Source organism: Bombina bombina, chromosome 4, assembly GCF_027579735.1.
Source record: "Bombina bombina isolate aBomBom1 chromosome 4, aBomBom1.pri, whole genome shotgun sequence".
In the NCBI taxonomy this organism is placed as follows: domain Eukaryota; kingdom Metazoa; phylum Chordata; class Amphibia; order Anura; family Bombinatoridae; genus Bombina; species Bombina bombina.
In genome coordinates, this window is record NC_069502.1 from 884,416,643 (window position 1) to 884,436,575 (window position 19,933).

At 36.2% G+C, this 19,933-nt stretch overlaps 1 protein-coding gene across 1 annotated transcript in view; it reads left to right on the top strand.

The window, feature by feature from the left end:
* The window catches only part of GRM1 (glutamate metabotropic receptor 1), a 1,025,343-nt gene that overhangs the window by 682,086 nt on the left and 323,324 nt on the right, over window positions 1-19,933 (top strand). The gene's annotated exons all lie outside the window — the stretch shown is intronic.

Genomic DNA, 19,933 nt, shown 5'->3' on the forward strand with positions numbered 1-19,933 from the left:
TACATGTAGATGAGTGTCCTGGGGTAAGTAAGTCTTATTTTCTGTGACACTCTAAGCTATGGTTGGGCACTTTTATATAAAGTTCTAAATATGTGTTCAAACATTTATTTGCCTTGATTCAGGATGTTCAACGTTCCTTATTTCAGACAGTCAGTTTCATATTTGGGATAATGCATATGAATAAATCAATTTTTTTCTTACCTTAAAATTTGACTTTTTCCCTGTGGGCTGTTAGGCTTGCGGGGGCTGAAAATGCTTCATTTTATTGCGTCATTCTTGGCGCAGACTTTTTTGGCGCAAAATTTTTTTTCTTGGTTTCCGGCGTCATACGTGTCGCCGGAAGTTGCGTCATTTTTTACTTTTTTTGCGCCAAAAGTGTCGGCGTTCCGGATGTGGCGTCATTTTTGGCACCAAAAGCATTTAGGCACCAAATAATGTGGGCGTCTTTTTTTGGCGCTAAAAAATGTGGGCGTCACTATTGTCTCCACATTATTTTAGTCTCTTTGTTTATTGCTTCTGGTTGCTAGAAGCTTGTTCACTGGCATTTTTTTCCATTCCTGAAACTGTCATTTAAGGAATTTGATCAATTTTGCTTTATATGTTGTTTTTTTCTATTACATATTGCAAGATGTCCCAGATTGACCCTGAGTCAGAAGATACTTCTGGAAAACCGCTGCCTAGTGCTGGATCTACCAAAGTTAAGTGTATTTGCTGTAAACTTGTGGTATCTGTTCCTCCAGCTGTTGTTTGTAATGAATGTCATGACAAACTTGTTAATGCAGATAATATTTCCTTTAGTAATGTTACATTACCTGTTGTTGTTCCATCAACATCTAATACTCAGAGTGTTCCTGTTAACATAAGAGATTTTGTTTCTAAATCCATTAAGAAGGCTATGTCTGTTATTCCTCCTTCTAGTAAACGTAAAAGGTCTTTTAAAACTTCTCATTTTTCAGATGAATTTTTAAATGAACATCATCATTCTGATAATGATTCCTCTGGTTCAGAGGATTCTGTTTCAGAGGTTGATGCTGTTAAATCTTCATATTTATTCAAAATTGAATTTATTCGTTCTTTACTTAAAGAAGTCTTAATTGCATTAGAAATAGAGGATTCTGGTCCTCTTGATACTAAATCTAAACGTTTAAATAAGGTTTTTAAATCTCCTGTAGTTATTCCAGAAGTTTTTCCTGTCCCTGATGCTATTTCTGAAGTAATCTCCAGGGAATGGAATAATTTGGGTAATTCATTTACTCCTTCTAAACGTTTTAAGCAATTATATCCTGTGCCATCTGACAGATTAGAGTTTTGGGACAAAATCCCTAAGGTTGATGGGGCTATCTCTACTCTTGCTAAACGTACTACTATTCCTACGGCAGATAGTACTTCCTTTAAGGATCCTTTAGATAGGAAAATTGAATCCTTTCTAAGAAAAGCTTACTTATGTTCAGGTAATCTTCTTAGACCTGCTATATCTTTAGCGGATGTTGCTGCAGCTTCAACTTTTTGGTTGGAAGCTTTAGCGCAACAAGTAACAAATCATAATTCTCATAGCATTGTTAATCTTCTTCAACATGCTAATAACTTTATTTGTGATACCATCTTTAATATCATTAGGGTTGATGTCAGGTATATGTCTCTAGCCATTTTAGCTAGAAGAGCTTTATGGCTTAAAACTTGGAATGCTGATATGTCTTCTAAGTCAACTTTGCTTTCACTTTCTTTCCAGGGTAATAAATTATTTGGTTCACAGTTGGATTCTATTATCTCAACTGTTACTGGAGGGAAAGGAACTTTTTTACCACAAGATAAAAAATCTAAAGGTTAATTTAGGTCTAATAATCGTTTTCGTTCCTTTCGTCACAATAAGGAACAAAAGCCTGATCCTTCACCCACAGGAGCGGCATCAGTCTGGAAACCATCTCCAGTCTGGAATAAATCCAAGCCTTTTAGAAAACCAAAGCCAGCTCCAAAGTCCACATGAAGGTGCAGCCCTCATTCCAGCCCAGCTGGTAGGGGGCAGATTACAATTTTTCAAAGAAATTTGGATCAATTCAATTCACAATCTTTGGATTCAGAACATTGTTTCAGAAGGGTACAGAATTGGCTTCAAGATAAGGCCTCCTGCAAAAAGATTTTTTCTTTCCCGTGTCCCAGTAAATCCAGCGAAGGCTCAAGCATTTCTGAAATGTGTTTCAGATCTAGAGTTGGCTGGAGTAATTATGCCAGTTCTGGAACAGGGACTGGGGTTTTATTCAAATCTCTTCATTGTACCAAAGAAGGAGAATTCCTTCAGACCAGTTCTGGATTTAAAAATATTGAATCATTATGTAAGGATACCAACATTCAAAATGGTAACTATAAGGACTATCCTGCCTTTTGTTCAGCAAGGGCATTATATGTCCACAATAGATTTGCAGGATGCATATCTGCATATTCCGATTCATCCAGATCACTTTCAGTTTCTGAGATTCTCTTTCCTAGACAAGCATTACCAGTTTGTGGCTCTGCCGTTTGGCCTAGCAACAGCTCCAAGGATTTTTACAAAGGTTCTCGGTGCCCTTCTGTCTGTAATCAGAGAACAGGGTATTGTGGTATTTCCTTATTTGGACGATATCTTGGTACTTGCTCAGTCTTCACATTTAGCAGAATCTCATACGAATCGACTTGTATTGTTTCTTCAAGATCATGGTTGGAGGATCAATTTACCGAAAAGTTCATTGATTCCTCAGACAAGGGTGACCTTTTTAGGTTTCCAGATAGATTCAGTGTCCATGACTCTGTCACTAACGAACAAGAGACGTCTAAAATTGATTTCAGCTTGTCAAAACCTTCAGTCTCAATCATTCCCTTCGGTAGCCTTATGCATGGAAATTCTAGGTCTTATGACTGCTTCATCGGACGCGATCCCCTTTGCTCGTTTTCACATGCGACCTCTTCAGCTCTGTATGCTGAACCAGTGGTGCAGGGATTACACAAAGATATCTTAATTGATATCTTTAAAACCGATTGTACGATACTCTCTGACGTGGTGGTCAGAACACCATCGTTTAGTTCAGGGGGCTTCTTTTGTTCTTCCGACCTGGACTGTGATTTCAACAGATGCAAGTCTGACAGGTTGGGGAGCTGTTTGGGGGTCTCTGACAGCACAAGGAGTTTGGGAATCTCAGGAGGTGAGATTGCCAATCAATATTTTGGAACTCCGTGCAATTTTCAGAGCTCTTCAGTCATGGCCTCTTCTAAAGAGAGAATTGTTCATTTGTTTTCAGACAGACAATGTCACAACTGTGGCATATATCAATCATCAAGGAGGGACTCACAGCCCTCTGGCTATGAAAGAAGTATCTTGAATACTGGTATGGGCGGAATCCAGCTCCTGTCTAATTTCTGCGGTTCATATCCCAGGTATAGACAATTGGGAAGCGGATTATCTCAGTCGCCAAACGTTACATCCGGGCGAATGGTTTCTTCACCCAGAGGTATTTCTTCAGATTGTTCAAATGTGGGGGCTTCCAGAAATAGATCTGATGGCTTCTCATCTAAATAAGAAACTTCCCAGGTATCTGTCCAGATCCAGGGATCCTCAGGCGGAAGCAGTGGATGCATTGTCACTTCCTTGGAAGTATCATCCTGCCTATATCTTTCCGCCTCTAGTTCTTCTTCCAAGAGTAATCTCCAAGATTCTGAAGGAATGCTCGTTTGTTCTGCTGGTGGTTCCAGCATGGCCTCACAGGTTTTGGTATGCGGATCTTGTCCGGATCGCCTCTTGCCAACTGTGGACTCTTCCGTTAAGACCAGACCTTCTGTCACAAGGTCCTTTTTTTCCATCAGGATCTCAAATCCTTAAATTTGAAGGTATGGAGATTGAACGCTTGATTCTTAGTCAAAGAGGTTTCTCTGACTCTGTGATTAATACTATGTTACAGGCTCGTAAATCTGTATCTAGGAAGATATATTATCGAGTATGGAAGACTTACATTTCTTGGTGTCTTTCTCATCATTTTTCCTGCCATTCTTTTAGAATTCCGAGAATTTTACAGTTTCTTCAGGATGGTTTGGATAAAGGTTTGTCTGAAAGTTCCTTGAAAGGACAAATCTCTGCTCTTTCTGTTCTTTTTCACAGAAAGATTGCTAATCTTCCTGATATTCATTGTTCAAGCTCCTCCGTTTGAACCTATGCATTCACTGGACATTAAATTACTTTCTTGGAAAGTTTTGTTTCTTTTGGCCATCTCTTCTGCTAGAAGAGTTTCTGAATTATCTGCTCTTTCTTGTGAGTCTCCTTTTCTGATTTTTCATCAGGATAAGGCGGTGTTGCGAACTTCTTTAAAATTTTTTCCTAAGGTTGTGAATTCTAACAACATTAGTAGAGAAATTGTGGTTCCTTCATTGTGTCCTAATCCTAAGAATTCTAAGGAGAGATCATTGCATTCTTTGGATGTAGTTAGAGCTTTGAAATATTATGTTGAAGCTACTAAGAATTTCCGAAAGACTTCTAGTCTATTTGTTATCTTTTCCGGTTCTAGGAAAGGTCAGAAGGCCTCTGCCATTTCTTTGGCATCTTGGTTGAAATCTTTAATTCATCATGCTTATGTCGAGTCGGGTAAAACTCCGCCTCAAAGGATTACAGCTCATTCTACTAGGTCCGTTTCTACTTCCTGGGCGTTTAGGAATGAAGCTTCGGTTGATCAGATTTGCAAAGCAGCAACTTGGTCTTCTTTGCATACTTTTACTAAATTCTACCATTTTGATGTGTTTTCTTCTTCTGAAGCAGTTTTTGGTAGAAAAGTACTTCAGGCAGCTGTTTCAGTTTGATTCTTCTGCTTATAATTTCAGTTTTTTTCATTATAAGATTTAAACTTTATTTTGGGTGTGGATTATTTTCAGCGGAATTGGCTGTCTTTATTTTATCCCTCCCTCTCTAGTGACTCTTGCGTGGAAGATCCACATCTTGGGTAGTCATTATCCCATACGTCACTAGCTCATGGACTCTTGCTAATTACATGAAAGAAAACATAATTTATGTAAGAACTTACCTGATAAATTCATTTCTTTCATATTAGCAAGAGTCCATGAGGCCCACCCTGTTTTTGTGGTGGTTATGATTTTTTTGTATAAAGCACAATTATTCCAATTCCTTATTTTTTTTATGCTTTCACACTTTGTCTTATCACCCCACTTCTTGGCTATGCGTTAAACTGATTTGTGGGTGTGGTGAGGGGTGTATTTATAGGCATTTTGAGGTTTGGGAAACTTTGCCCCTCCTGGTAGGAATGTATATCCCATACGTCACTAGCTCATGGACTCTTGCTAATATGAAAGAAATTAATTTATCAGGTAAGTTCTTACATAAATTATGTTTTTTTTTAATGATAAAGCTGTGTAATGCTACAGATTAACTTTTTTACCTGTAGCAAAGGAACTTTTTCACCTGTAGCAAATGTTCTATTTGTTTCATTTTAAACAAAACATATACTGAATTGTGAAGCAGAAGAATATTCTGAAGAACTAATTTTTCAGAATATTTGTTCTGAAAGATTGAGACAAACCAAATTTTTCGCTGCTGCACAAGTCTACCAATTATTAAAATAAACAGTTCACAAGCTAAAATGTGCCTTTCTGTGATTCTTTGAGGGATCTCACATTATTAAGACTTCTTACGTAATTTTGCCAATCCAGAGAGCTTTAGAGAATTTGGTATGTTATATGGAAATTATATTCTAAAATGTATATAAAGCATTTGTTTAATGCCAAAAATAAAATAGTTATATGGAAAATAAAGATATTAGTGTGCATACTTTTCAAGTAATTGTTTACAATATGTAGGAGAAACAATATTAAATTATGGCTATAGTTTCTATATTCTCCAAAAAGAATATACTATTTAAAGCAAACATCCAAATAAATGTGTAATGTTATATATAAAGACGCTACAGGTTAAAATAACATTTATTTAAATTATGCTGCAAAAAATGTAAATAATTTGACACAGTTATAGCTTTGACGATTGTGCCTTGCATTGCTAAAGTGAATACATAGGGGCCGATTTGTCATTGGTCTGTCCGACAGACATCGATGAATACCGACATACGCTTTCGGCATTTATCATTGCACAAGCAGTTCCTGTGAACTGCTCATGCAATGCCGCCCCCTGCAGATTCACGGCCAAGCAGGGGGTGTCAATCAGCCCGATCATAAAGAATCGCTGCTTCATTATTGCTGTTTTAGGAGCTTGATAATTCGGCCCCTTAAACTGTATTTAACACTTGACTAAGAACTAATGATTTATTATTTGCAGAAAATTATTTTAGGAGAGACCAGAAACATAGCTCTTAAATGTTAACATTAATGTTTTTTATACAAAATGTTATTGTTCAGATTCTACACAAAATGTTTCTGCATGCATATATCTAACTTAAAGGGAAATCAAACAGTTTATATTTTAAAATACAAGACCTCACAAACTATAATAAAATAAAGCAGACAATATGAGAAAAATGTAAAAAAAACAGATTTTGTATTGCTAAAACAAGCAGTTTCAAATTTGCAGTGAAACCACCACCTGCAGGATGTGAGGGGTGCAGCCATGTTAAAAACTAGTTTTCCTCTGTGAATCTGATCACGCGGATTTCACAGAGAAGCCCTCTATGGCACAATGGCAAGACCAGGATTTACTGCTTCATATGCTGGTGTATATGGTGTAAGCCTGAATACAAGAGAACAATTCTGATCAACCACCAAGATTAACTCCAAGATTTAGTAAAATATGCACATGTGACACCTGTTATATATCAGCTATCTCCCCCTGAATTAGTGCTAAGAATTCATAACGGGAAATTAAAGGAATATGAAACAGTGTTCCTTTAGTAAAAATAAAAAAAAATATGGTCAATCAATGTAGACAAAAAAAAAACAGGTTGTGCAAAAAACATACTTTTTTGTTGCAAAATGAGCACTTAAAAATTCTCAGTGTAGGCACTGTTTGTAGGGAGATAGAGGAAGCTTATGTTCTATTGTCACATTATTTTTGCAGCAAAAATCCTCTATTTGAGCATGGGCAAGAAACGAATTGAAATTATAGCAACCACTTCAAAAGGTTAAACCACTCCTTTACCTTTTTGTAGAACAGTGTTTATCAACTCCAGTCCTCAAGTACCCCTAACAGGCCAGATTTTCATCATATTTTAACTAGAACACAGGTGAAACAATCAGTCGATGGGTGAGTCCAGGTTAGTTGGTTACTGATTTGCTGATTATTTCACCTGTGCTCTAGACATTGTGAAAATCTGGCCTCTTTATTTAATTGTTTAAACAGATAGATAACGTCTTTACTAACCATTCCCCAGCTTTGCACAACCAACATTGTTATATTAATATACTTTATACCTCTTAATCTCTGCCTGTTTTTAAGTCTTCTTATCTCAGTGCAATTTATTAGCTTTTCACAGCCAGACAGTGCTAGTTCATGTGTGCCATATAGGTAACAATGTGCTCACTCCTGTGGAGTTATGGGTGAACCAGCACTAATTGGCTAAAATGCAGGTTTGTAAAAAGCACTGAGGTAAGGGCACAGTCTGCAGTGGTTTAGATACAAGGTAACCACAGAGGTAAAAACTATATTAATATAACTGTGTTAGTTATGCAAAGCTATGGAATGGGTAATAATAGGATTATCTATCTTTTTAAACAAAATATTTCAAGTAGACTTTCCCTTTAATGAATCAAGATCACATTCATATATGCATCTAAAATAGCACCTGTGGCCCATTCAGAATGTATTGCATATATGCAAGATAATTGCCAATATTCCAAGACAATTTGAAATAATGCTAACATTTCAAAAACTCCAGTTTGGAACTTGTGTGTTGAATTCAATGTGTCCATTTTAGTGCAAAATATGTGCTGGGGGGTTGGGGGGGATTGCGTTAGCTGAAGCCATTGTTGTTATTACTTGGATCGTGATCATTCAGAACTTGGGAAAACATGGATCTGGAGCCAAAAAAAAAAGCAAATAAACAGGATTGGAAGGAATGGAGTTGACCCTTTATAAGTTTTAGAAATGTTATGGAAAAAGGAACAAAGCCTATTTGTCATGCTTCATAGGTACCTGTAACATGCAGATAACCTCTTGGCATCCAGTGAAAAGAGTTATTTCATCCCGTTGGAAGAGGGATGTATTTAGTTTGAGACAGGAAATAGTGATCTTTAAGGGTGTCCCTTTCTTAAGGAGACAGGAAGGGGTATCATTTTGGGATTAGCTTGTTAATTAACAAGTGCATAATAAAAATAAAATGATTTAATACTTACTCTAAATTTCAAATAAGCAGTAGATTTTTTTTCTGACAAATTAATTTTTTTCTCCCATTTTCCGGCACCCCTGTATCATGTGACAGACATCAGCCAATCACAGACTAGTATGCGTATACCCTGTAAGCTTGTGCACATGTTCAGTAGGATCTTGTTCCCCAAAAAGTATGAATCATAAAAGTTTATTTTGACTTGAGTGTCCCTTTAATGTTTAAATTATGCTGTTGAAAATTTTAACAATATTTTCTTCAGCAAATATGCAGTGACCAGAAAAAGAAAAGAGGTATGTGCTGTATCAAGCTACATGATGTTCAGTCAACTCGATACACTTATGTAAGCCTTCAGGCTCCATTTAACAAGCTGTGGATGCAGCTTGTAAGCCCTTGCAATGCAGGTTCCCTGTTTAAATTACATCAAATTTTTTTGTGGGAACTCGCAGTAATTTACGCCCCCCCAATATTTTCTATGTGCGGCGCCACAACTTCCAGCCCAAAGTAACTCTCTACATTATTAACCCCTAAACCACCACAACCCCCATTGAAAATTAACCCACTGACATCTAAACCCCCTAACCAGTCAACCCCCCTAAACTGACAGCCCCTAAGTTACCCCCAAAAAATATTAACCTTACAGCTCCATACATAATCTAGTTCTAAATGAGGCTCGTGTGTACAAAAATTATCACAACAATCATAATTTGTCTTATATGTCTACATGGGAAAATATGTCTTTCTTCATAGTCAATTATGGAAGAAGTACTCATTTACCAACATACAAGGATACTCCAATTACTAATAATTAATAAAACTATCATTATGAAAATGTAGGTAGGGATAGGCAACCATTGTTCTTCATATTTTAGTCTGACTTTGTGTTTTACAATGAATGTAAGTGGTTGTAAAGAGACACTGAGACTGGGTTTAAACTATTCAGTGGTTTAAAGTGTTATTGGCTTCCATTTTGCTGGAGGTTTACACATTTCCTCATTGTGATTTATAAATGCACAAAAAATAAACCTCCAGGTGTTAAGTGTAACCAAACCCCTCTTTTCATTTAACATTCAACAACTTGGCGGTATTTAAAAGGAAATTAGCATCTCAGTGTTTGTTACTTAGCAACTGTACCCTAATAAAAAAAAGAATTGTTTTGCACTTATGACTTTCACCTGTGATCAACTCAGCTTCAATACACACGTTAATATATTTTAAACTATTTACTAAACTGTAACATGTACTTCTATGACAGACTACTATGTTTAGTTAATATATTTTTGTTAGTAGTTTAAAAGTTAGTAGTTTTTATTACTCTAACATATACTAATTCAGAATATAGTATATATTATATTCATATTTATAGGTATCACTTATATATAAAATATTACAGTCAGCATAATTCTTATATATTTATATGATCTTAGTAAACATATATGTTTACATTTGGTAATACTTGTTGTAAAGGGTAATTTGACCCTTTATGCCTAGTAAAGGAAGCGGAAAACTTTAGTCCATTAATGACAGCATACAACAAGCTGCTTGTTAATGTGGTTTTTTTTTTTGGGGGGGGGGTTACAGACTATATTCCTGGAGAGTTTATAACCACCTTCTGCTGCTGTACTTTGGTGACAGCAAAACAAAAATCCAACAGTTGCGTACACAGTGCTACTTTTTCATATGACATTGTAACGCCAGCAATATATAAAATCTTTTTGGAAACAAACATTTAGTGCCCCCAAAAAAGTAAATAAATCATCCATAGTCTAGTAAATGTTGAAATTGCCTTGCGTATTGAATATACGCAGCATGGAAGTTTATGATAATTATGGTGGACTACCAGATTTATTCATTATGCTGCACTAGTTAACAGTGGAGGCTCCTCCATTTGAGCACACTCGCACGTGCCCCCCCAGCAGCCCAGAAGAAAGAAAAAAAAAACAGAAAAAAATATATAATTTTTCAATAGCCCACTATTGAAAAAATTATATATTTTTTTGACCCCAAGAAAACAATCAACAAACATTTTTTTCAATAATGTTTACAAAAAAATATTTTCATTTTATTATTAAAATAAGTGTGTGTGAGCAGTTTTTAGTGCCTGCACATATATGCCTCATTTCATTGGCTCACCCAATACGTTCAACTAGCTCTCAGTGAGATATTGATGCTCTTTCAATAAAGGATACAAAGAGAATGAATCAAATTTGATAATATAAGTTATATATAGATATATATACATACACACACACACATTAAAATGGGCGGAGCCATCTGAGGGGCGGGGCTAGTGCTCCCCCATCCTCAAAAGTCACCAGCCGCCACTGCTAGTTAAGTGTTATCCCCAAATTTTCCTTTGTTATTTAATGTATCCAAAAGGTATTTAATAAACAAATTTAGCCACTCCTGACCCAATATTTTAGAGTTTATTTTCAATTATCCATTTGATTTTTATTGCATATGATTTATAACTTTATGGCAACATAAGAACCTTAATAGTTGCAATAATATATTTAATCTCCAAAAGTAGCATTGAAAGATAAAAGGAGAACAGTAATACCCATGCCACAAATACCCATAATCATTTGCTGCCCCACCAGAAAGTAGATTTCTCCTCACTACTGAGTTCTGAAGTCCCCCCCCCCCCAATATAGCTGCTTCATTTGTTTGAATCTTGTCAAGTTACTGTGACTTATGTTAAACCATTCCTTTTTGTCATCTAGAATTATCCTATATTTAAAGGGATAGTCAAAATTAAACTTTAATGATTTTGATAGGGCTTGTAATTTTAAACAACTTTCCAATGTACTTTTGTCATCAAATTTGTTTGGTATTCTTAGTTGAAAGCGAAACCTAGGTTAGTTTATATGCTAATTTCAAACCCTTGAAGGCCGCCTCTTACTTGAATACATTTGACAGTTTTTCAAAGCTACGGGGCACTAGTGCACATATAGATAACATTGTGCCCACGCCCGTGGAGTTACTTAGGAGTCAGCACTAATGCAAATCTGCCAAAATAACTGAAATAAGGGTCTGTCTGCAGAGGCTTAGATACAAGGTAATCACAGAGGTAAAACGCATTTTTATATAACCATGTTGATTATGCAAAACTGGGGAAATAAAAAAGGGATTATTTATCTTTTTAAACAATAAAAATTCTGGAGTAGACTGTCCCTTTAAAAAAGCAAGGAGTTATAGACATGTGTATTTGGATTTGTGCAAAAAAAAATCAATGTTGTGTTAGTTGTATTCATCTGAAAATGATAAACAAGTTGTCCCTAAAACTGAACAAATGAATGTATGCAACAACAATAAAAAATAGTTGACTTATTCATGCTGTTAAAACTATGAGGCCTATTTAACAACGGTCTTGCGGACCTGATCTGACAGTGCGGATCAGGTCCGCAAGACCTCGCTGAATGCGGAGAGCAATACGAGCTGCTAAGAGCTGCTGGTGCAACGCCTCCCCCTGCAGACTCGCGGCCAATGGGCCGCCAGCAGGGAGGTGTCAATCAACCCGGTCGTACTCGATCGGGTTGAATTGTGGTGATTCCTTTCCGCCTGCTCAGAGCAGATGGACAGGGTTATGGAGCCGCGGAGCTTGATAAATGAGCCTCTATTACTGTAAATGTGTCTATTCTGAAGGTAGGAAAGGTTACAAAAAGTTCAAATTTTACACCATTAATGTGCAAAAGGCTTCAAAACTACAAATTCAATAATGATTTAGCAATATATATTCTTCTCAGTTGACTGATTCCTGTGTCAGTAAATAAGTATGTACGATTCACTTTAGCTAATCCTGAGCCTTTCACTTTAGCTAATACTGAGCCTTTCACTTTAGCTAATCCTGAGCCTTTCACTTTAGCTAATCCTGAGCCTTTCACTTTAGCTAATCCTGAGCCTTTCACTTTAGCTAATACTGAGCCTTTCACTTTAGCTAATCCTGAGCCTTTCACTTTAGCTAATCCTGAGCCTTTCACTTTAGCTAATCCTGAGCCTTTCACGTTAGCTAATACTGAACAATTTATTTAAAGCTAATTCTTTGTCTGCACACATGTCTAGTTTTTATGTTGATTTTATTATCTTCCCATTACTATTATTCTTTTATATAAGCAAAATGTTACTAGGAACCAAGCAAACAATCTTTTTTAAATTTGCACTAAACTTCTTTTAACAAGACATGTAAATAAATGGAGTGCCGTCTAAACTGTTGTTGCAAAACTGTTTTTTGGGGGGCTAAAAGCTCTTTCATCAAATATTTGTTGTGGTTGTTAATTTGTTAATGGTCCTGTAGGACCAGATAATATCATTAGCGTGGGCTCTATCTACTTTTACTGCTGCAGAATTATAGTGAATTAATGTGCTTTATTTAAATCAGAGGCTGGATACTTTTCATAACTGTGCACTTGTGATAACATTGTATTCTGAATCCCAAAATCCTGATTGTAGTAGAATGAGACATATCCCCCCTCAAATGCATTTTATTCAAAATGATAGAAAATGCAGCTTTATTATCTCCTAACCAGTACATATACTGTATTGTAACACATTTTGTTCTTCTTGTTTTTCCAAAGCTTAATGTGGGACTTTATGGACAAACTATATTACTTTTAATCAAGAGAGCAGGTTTGTGTGTATTTTGATATACTCTGTTTTAAAACAACATGTATACTTTATGGCCAAAAGTATGTGGGCACCCCTACCAATTATTGAGTTCAGGTGTTTCAGCCACACCCAGTGTTAATAGGTACATAAAAGTCAGCACAGATCCATGAAATCTCCATAGACAAACTGGCGGTATAATAGATTGTAAATGGGATAAAATGGATATAAAGTGTCTAACGATGCTAGAGTTTCTATTTTCACAATATCTCAAAGAAAAAATAAACACATTATGGTGCAATATTGTTACATAATATAAAAAGGTGAACAACTGTGTAAGTAATCTACTCACATAACCATGAGCTATCTTAAAGGGACACTGAACCCAAATTTTTTATTTCGTGATTCAGATAGAGCATGCAATTTTAAGCAACTTTCTAATTTACTCCTATTATCAATTTTTCTTCTTTCTCAAGGTATCTTTATTTGTAAAAGAAGTCGTCTAAGCTTTTTTTTTTTTTCAGAACTCTGGATAGCACTTTTTTACTGGTGTATGAATTTATCCTCCAATCAGCAAGGAAAACCCAGGTTGTTCACTAAAAATGGGCCGGCGTCTAAACTTACATTCTTGCATTTCAAATAAAGATACCAAGAGAATGAAGAAAATTTGATAAAAGGAGTAAATTAGAAAGTTGCTTAAATTGTCATGCTCTTTCTGAATCACAAAAGAAAAAAATTTGGGTTCAGTGTCCCTTTAAGCTCAAGTAAAGTACAGTCCTGATTCACAAGGCTGTCAGGATCAGCTCTCCCAAGTGAAAATTGCTGCTGCCAAATCGTAACTGTGTCTCCAAACACAATACAATATGGCAGCAGCAATTTTCAACTGGGAGAGCTGATCCTGACAGCCTTGTGAATCAGGACTGTTCTTTACTTGAGCTTAAGATAGCTCATGGCTATGTGAGTAGATTACTTGCACAGTTGTTCACCTTTTTGTATTATGTAACAATGTTGCACCATAATTTGTTTCTTTTATCTTTGAGATATTGTGAAAACAGAAACTCCAGCATCATTTGACACTTTATATCCTTTTTATCACATTTATTGTTGTTATTTTTTTGTGTGTGATTATAAGTTATGTATTATTGGTATAATGGATTGTACTAAAAAGCTCAGTGCCTTTAAACATGGCACTTTCATAGGATGCCAACTTTGTCTCAAGTTAGTTTGTGAAGTTTCTTCCTTACTAGATCTGTCCCGGTCAACTGTAAGTGCAATTATTCTGAATTGGAAGTGTCTAGGAGCTACAACAGCCCAGCTGCAAAGTTCTAGCCATGCAAACTTACAACGATCTGAACTCACTCACAGAGTTCCAAACTTCCCCTGGACGAAACTTTAGCACAAGAATTTCATGTGTTTCTATGACTGAGTAGCTGTATGCAAGCTTCACATCAACATATAACTTTGGAAAGAGAATTTATCCCTGGAATATTCACATAGACACTTCTTAAAGCAAAATGTTTAAAACACCAGTTCTATTTTATGTTAGAAATCCCTTTCATCCAGATACATGTTTATAGTATAAACAAGGCTTTTTGCCTAGGGCATTCGCTTATTATAGGCTAAACCCTAGTTAATTAGGCTTGGAGGGATATCTATCAATCCGTCAACCTGAAATACGCTGGAATTCCACAGCGTAATTGTGGCTAGCTTGATTCGACCTAGTTATCAAAGCCTACAGACCGGCAAAAGTTTAAATTTGTGATGTAACATACGATCCGCCGGTCTCAATCTGACACAGACCGATGCTTACGTCATTACAGATGTTCTGAATACATATTCACTGTTTCAAAGTTATCAAATAGTTAACAGGTATGCTCGCAGCTATTCGGGTCTAGCGTACCTGGTTTTCAATCCGCAACCCTGGAGGCCGCGGATGCCATAGGAATCAATGGGAGTCTGAAAGCAGGGAAAGGTTATGTTCGATGCTGCCAGATATCCCATTGATTTCTATAGTACAAAACCAGTAACGTTTACACCTAACACCCTAACATAAGCCCCAAGTCTAAACACCCCTAATCTGCCGCCCCGACATCGCCGCCACCTACATAATGTTATTAACCCCTATCCCGCCACTCCCGGACCCCACCGCAACTAAATAAAAGTATTAACCCCTATCCCGCTGCTTCCGGACCCCACCGCAACTAAATAAATGTATTAACCCCTAAACCCCTGGCCTCCCACATCACTACCACTTACTAAATCTATTAACCCCTAAACCACCAGCCCCCCACATCACCATAAACGAAATTAAGCTATTAACCCCTTAACCTAACAACCCGCTAACTTTACATTAAAAGTACAACATCCCTATCTTATAATAAATTTAAACTTACCTGTAGAATTAAATTAAACTATATTAAATTATTAATTAACCTACCCTACCTATTATACTAAAATTACATTAAACTACCAATTAAATTAACTATATTACATATTTAAAAACCTAAACCTACTCAAATTATTTAAATCTACAATTAAAAATTACTAAATTACAAAAAAATAAACACTAAGTTCCAAAAAATAAAAAACACTAAATTACAAAAAATAAAAAACCACAGTATCAAAAATAAAAAAGAATTACACCTAATCTAATAGCCCTATCAAAATAAAAAAGCCCCCCCCAAATAAAAAAAACCCTAGCCTACAATAAACTACCAATGCCCCTTAAAAGGGCCTTTTGCGGGGCATTGCCCCAAAGAAATTAGCTCTTTTACCTGTAAAAAATATACAAACACCCCCCAACAGTAAAACTCATCACCCACACAACCAACCCCCCCAAATAAAAACCCAATCTAAAAAACCTAATCTCCCCATTGCACTGAAAAGGGCATTTGTATGGGCATTGCCCTTAAAAGGGCATTTAGCTCTTTTACTGCCCAGACCCTACTCTAAAAATAAAACCCACCCAAAAAACCCTTAAATAAACCTAACACTTCCATCCACTTACAGTTTTTGAAGTTCCGCTTAAAGGATCCATCCAACTGGCAAGAAGTCTTCATCCGGGCGGCCTCTACCATCTTCATCCAGCCAGTGAAGTCTTCATCCATGCAGCCTCTTCTATCTTCATCCATCCGGCGAGGAGCGGGTCAATCCTGAAGACATCCGGCGCAGAGTGGGTCAATCCTGAAGACATTCTACCTTGTTTTCTTGAGGATTCTTATATTTTGTTAGTGTTGTTGCACAAATTGGGGTTATGGTAGCTAGAATTTCCCTGTTTGACTGGATGTTTGTATTTTCAGCCTATGGGATTTTTTTCATCCCAACATATAAAATTTGATTCTTTATAAGTTATTTGCAAAAAATTTGATGACCCTACCAGTTATATTTTTACTATACAGTAGTCACTTAATTGTAAGGGTTTAGTGTTTTAAAATATCTATGATTATTTTAGAACCACAGAGGGGTGATAAGCACAGTTCCTCTGGACTCTGGAGCAGTGAAAATGCATAATCTGGAGTGATACGTCACAGTCTGAAGGAAGAATCTTGGTGTGGGGATGCCAGGAAACTGCTATCTACCAGAAAGCCTACTGTAGTAGTTTGTGGTCTTGGGCTGTTTTTCAGGGTTTGGGATATGTCCTTTAGTTTCAGTAGTCATCTTACTGCTACAGGATACAAAGAATGTTATACTGTCGGGTGCTTTGTGGCAGTAGTTTGGGGAAGGCCCTTTCCTGTTTCAGCATGACTGTGCCCCTGACCTCAACCCTACTGAACACCCTTAGGATAAACTGAAACACTAATTGATGATCAATGATCTATTTTAACTGCTGTAGTGTAAAGTTGTTTAAAAATAGCTCCTTTCCTTTTATGTTATCATTCTAAATAGCATTTTTTTCCCATTGAAACCTCCACCTGTCCAATATATTTCAGTAATAGCCACAGAAAGGATATGTATAGCGCTGCAGAATCTGTTGACGCTCTACAAATAACTGATAATAATAATACGCAAAATACATTAGACTAAATCAACCTCCCAGTGGGGGATGGGAGAGAGAGGCTAACCCTTTGACAAAGGGTGTTACTGAGTCCGCTTTAAATAAAATAAACTTTATCTGCAGCTTGCCTGAGTATACTGTTTTTTTTTTTTTGTTTTTTAGTTTTCTTCTGTTTATTCCTATTTATCTTCACATACTCCTCAAAAAAATTTTGAAAAATAACTGAAAGAAAAATAATAATCACATTTTTCTCAATTTCATTATGCAATTTTTTATCTCCCCTTTGCCACTAGCTACACAAGATTAGGCAGATTGTCATATCCTACCTTACTTAAAGGGACATAATACTTATTAGCTAAATCACTTGAAAGTGATGCAGCATAACTGTAAAAAGCTGACAGGAAAATATCACCTGAGCATCTCTATGTAAAAAAGGAAGATATTTTACCTCACAACCTCGTCAGCTCAAAAAAAAAAAAAAAAAGAACTGAACAGCAGCAAATCGGTATCAGCGGTTCTAAAGTCATGAACTCTTTTACTGTGATCTCATAAGATTTCACTTAACTATTTATATTTCATAGTAAACTTCCTTACACTGAATAGGGAAATAACATGATTGTGCATAAGGCACGCTCCCTTGCAGGTCCCGGGACAGACATACTGATTTGCTGCTTAAAGTCCTTTACAATGGGGTGTGAATACTTAGGACATTTTAAGGTAAAATCTCTTTCTTTTTTACAAAAAGATGTTCAGGTGATATTTTCTAGTCAGCTTTTTACAGCTATGCTTCATCACTTTCAAGTGTTTCAACATTTGGGTATCATGGCCCTTAAGATTTTCAAACTAACTGTAGGAAACAATTTACATATTGCATGCACAATAATTTATCGGTCTATAGATAACTTTACTTGGGAAAAATTGCATAAATGTTTTTAGGTTATGTGGAATTTACCTTATATTTAATAAATCTATTTTGTTATGTTGTGTACAATTTAACCTATATCAGAGGAAATCCACTTTGATATGTTCATAATTTGTCCCATATCAGAAGAAATCTATTTTGATATCCTGTGAGTAATTTTACCCAATCAGGAAGGAACATATTTTGTTTTACTGTTTTACATTGTGCATATTTTGACCCGTATCAGAGGAACCCTTGTTACGTTGTGCATAATATTACTCATATCAGCAGAAAGTTATTTTATTATGTTGTGCTTCATTTGACTCATATCAGAAGGGATCTACTTTGTTATAATGTGTTTATTTTACCTATGACAAAAGAAAACCTTTTGGTTATGTTGTAAGTAATTTGACCTGTATCAGAAGAAACCTATTTTGTTATGTTCCACATAATTTTACCCATATCAGACAATATCTATTTTATTCTGTTGTACGTAATTTGACCCATATAAGAAGAAATCTGTTTTTTTTTTTTTTAGTAATTTGACCCATATCAGAAGAATTCTATTTACCAAAATTAATATTTATTTTGTATGTTGTGTGTAAATGAATCCATATCAGAAAAAAAATGTAATTTGATCCATGTTCTGTGTTAAAATGAACCCATATCAGTAGAAATCTAATTATTTTTTTTTAGTTAATGATGAAACAATTTAAACTTTTCTTTTCACTATACTCTCTACTTTCGAGTGTTGATATAACAGAGAGATAGACGTTGTTACTGCCATAACAAATTTAGTCATTTCCATTTAGATTGCTGTGACATATTTATTCATGAATAATAATATCATCATGATGAGTGATGACATTTTCTAATTATTTTTGAATAGCAATGTCACTATTGAAAACATGTAAGGAAATTACACATGAAAGTTATAAATGTTGTTCTTTCTTTTGTATTATTTTAAATAATAATGTGGCTTTATAAAAATCCATACTAGTCGGGTTTATAAGAAAAATATTTTTTGCCTATGCCTAAAATGTCAGTTTTCTGAGGACCAGGCTGTCTCAGACTGGTACTTTTAAAAGTCATTTTTTTCCTATTGAGTAAAGAAAAGTAATTTTAACCCCTTAAAGACCAGCAACGTACAGGGTACTCTGTTTTTTTTTAACCCTTAAGGACCAGCGCCATATCCTGTAAGGCGGCTGTGTCTTGGGCCGTTTGCACTCTATTCTCAGTGCTATCAGTAGTGAGGCATGCACAAATAGCATAATGGAAGACAACAATTGCATGGACAGGGTGTCCCTGTGATTCCATGCCTGTCAGTGGGGTCTCTATTAATAAAATGCACGCTGCGATCAGCAGCATGTATGGCTAGCAAACAGCAGTACAGTAACAGTCAAAAATGACAGTCACTGTGTATACAATGAATCTATCACAGCTAGCCACAGTAATCATATACTAGCATGCCCTAGTGCATGCTGGTATTAGGCATAATGGCCAATCACTGGATGCTCATGGAGTGAGGAAGTCCAGGGATGTACAAACAAGTGGCCCATGTTTCATATGATCACGGTGACAGCCAGCCACAGTGATTGTATACTTACAATGGAGCCTAGATTCTAGCAGGCCCTAGTGCATGCTGGTATTAGGCATAATGGCCAATCACTAGATGCACAAACAAGTGGCCCATGTTTCATATGATCACGGTGACAGCCAGCCACAGTGATTGTATACTTACAATGGAGCCTAGATTCTAGCAGGCCCTAGTGCATGCTGGTATTAGGCATAATGGCCAATCACTGGATGCACAAACAAGTGGCCCATGTTTCATATGATCACTGTGACAGCCAGCCACAGTGATTGTATACTTACAATGGAGCCTAGATAATGGCAGGCCCTAGTGCATGCTGCTATTAGGCATAATGGCCAATCACTTGAAGCCTCAGGAGTGAGGCAGTCCAGTGATGCACAAAAAAGTGGCCCATGGTCATATGATCACTATGACAGCCAGTCAAAGTGATCACATGTAAAAAATGACAAGCCATTGTTTAACAATGGCTTGTCTTGGCGCCTCCTCTTCTGTCCCAGTGAACACGTACAGTAAAAAAAGTGTAAAATTAATTTTAATAAAATGAT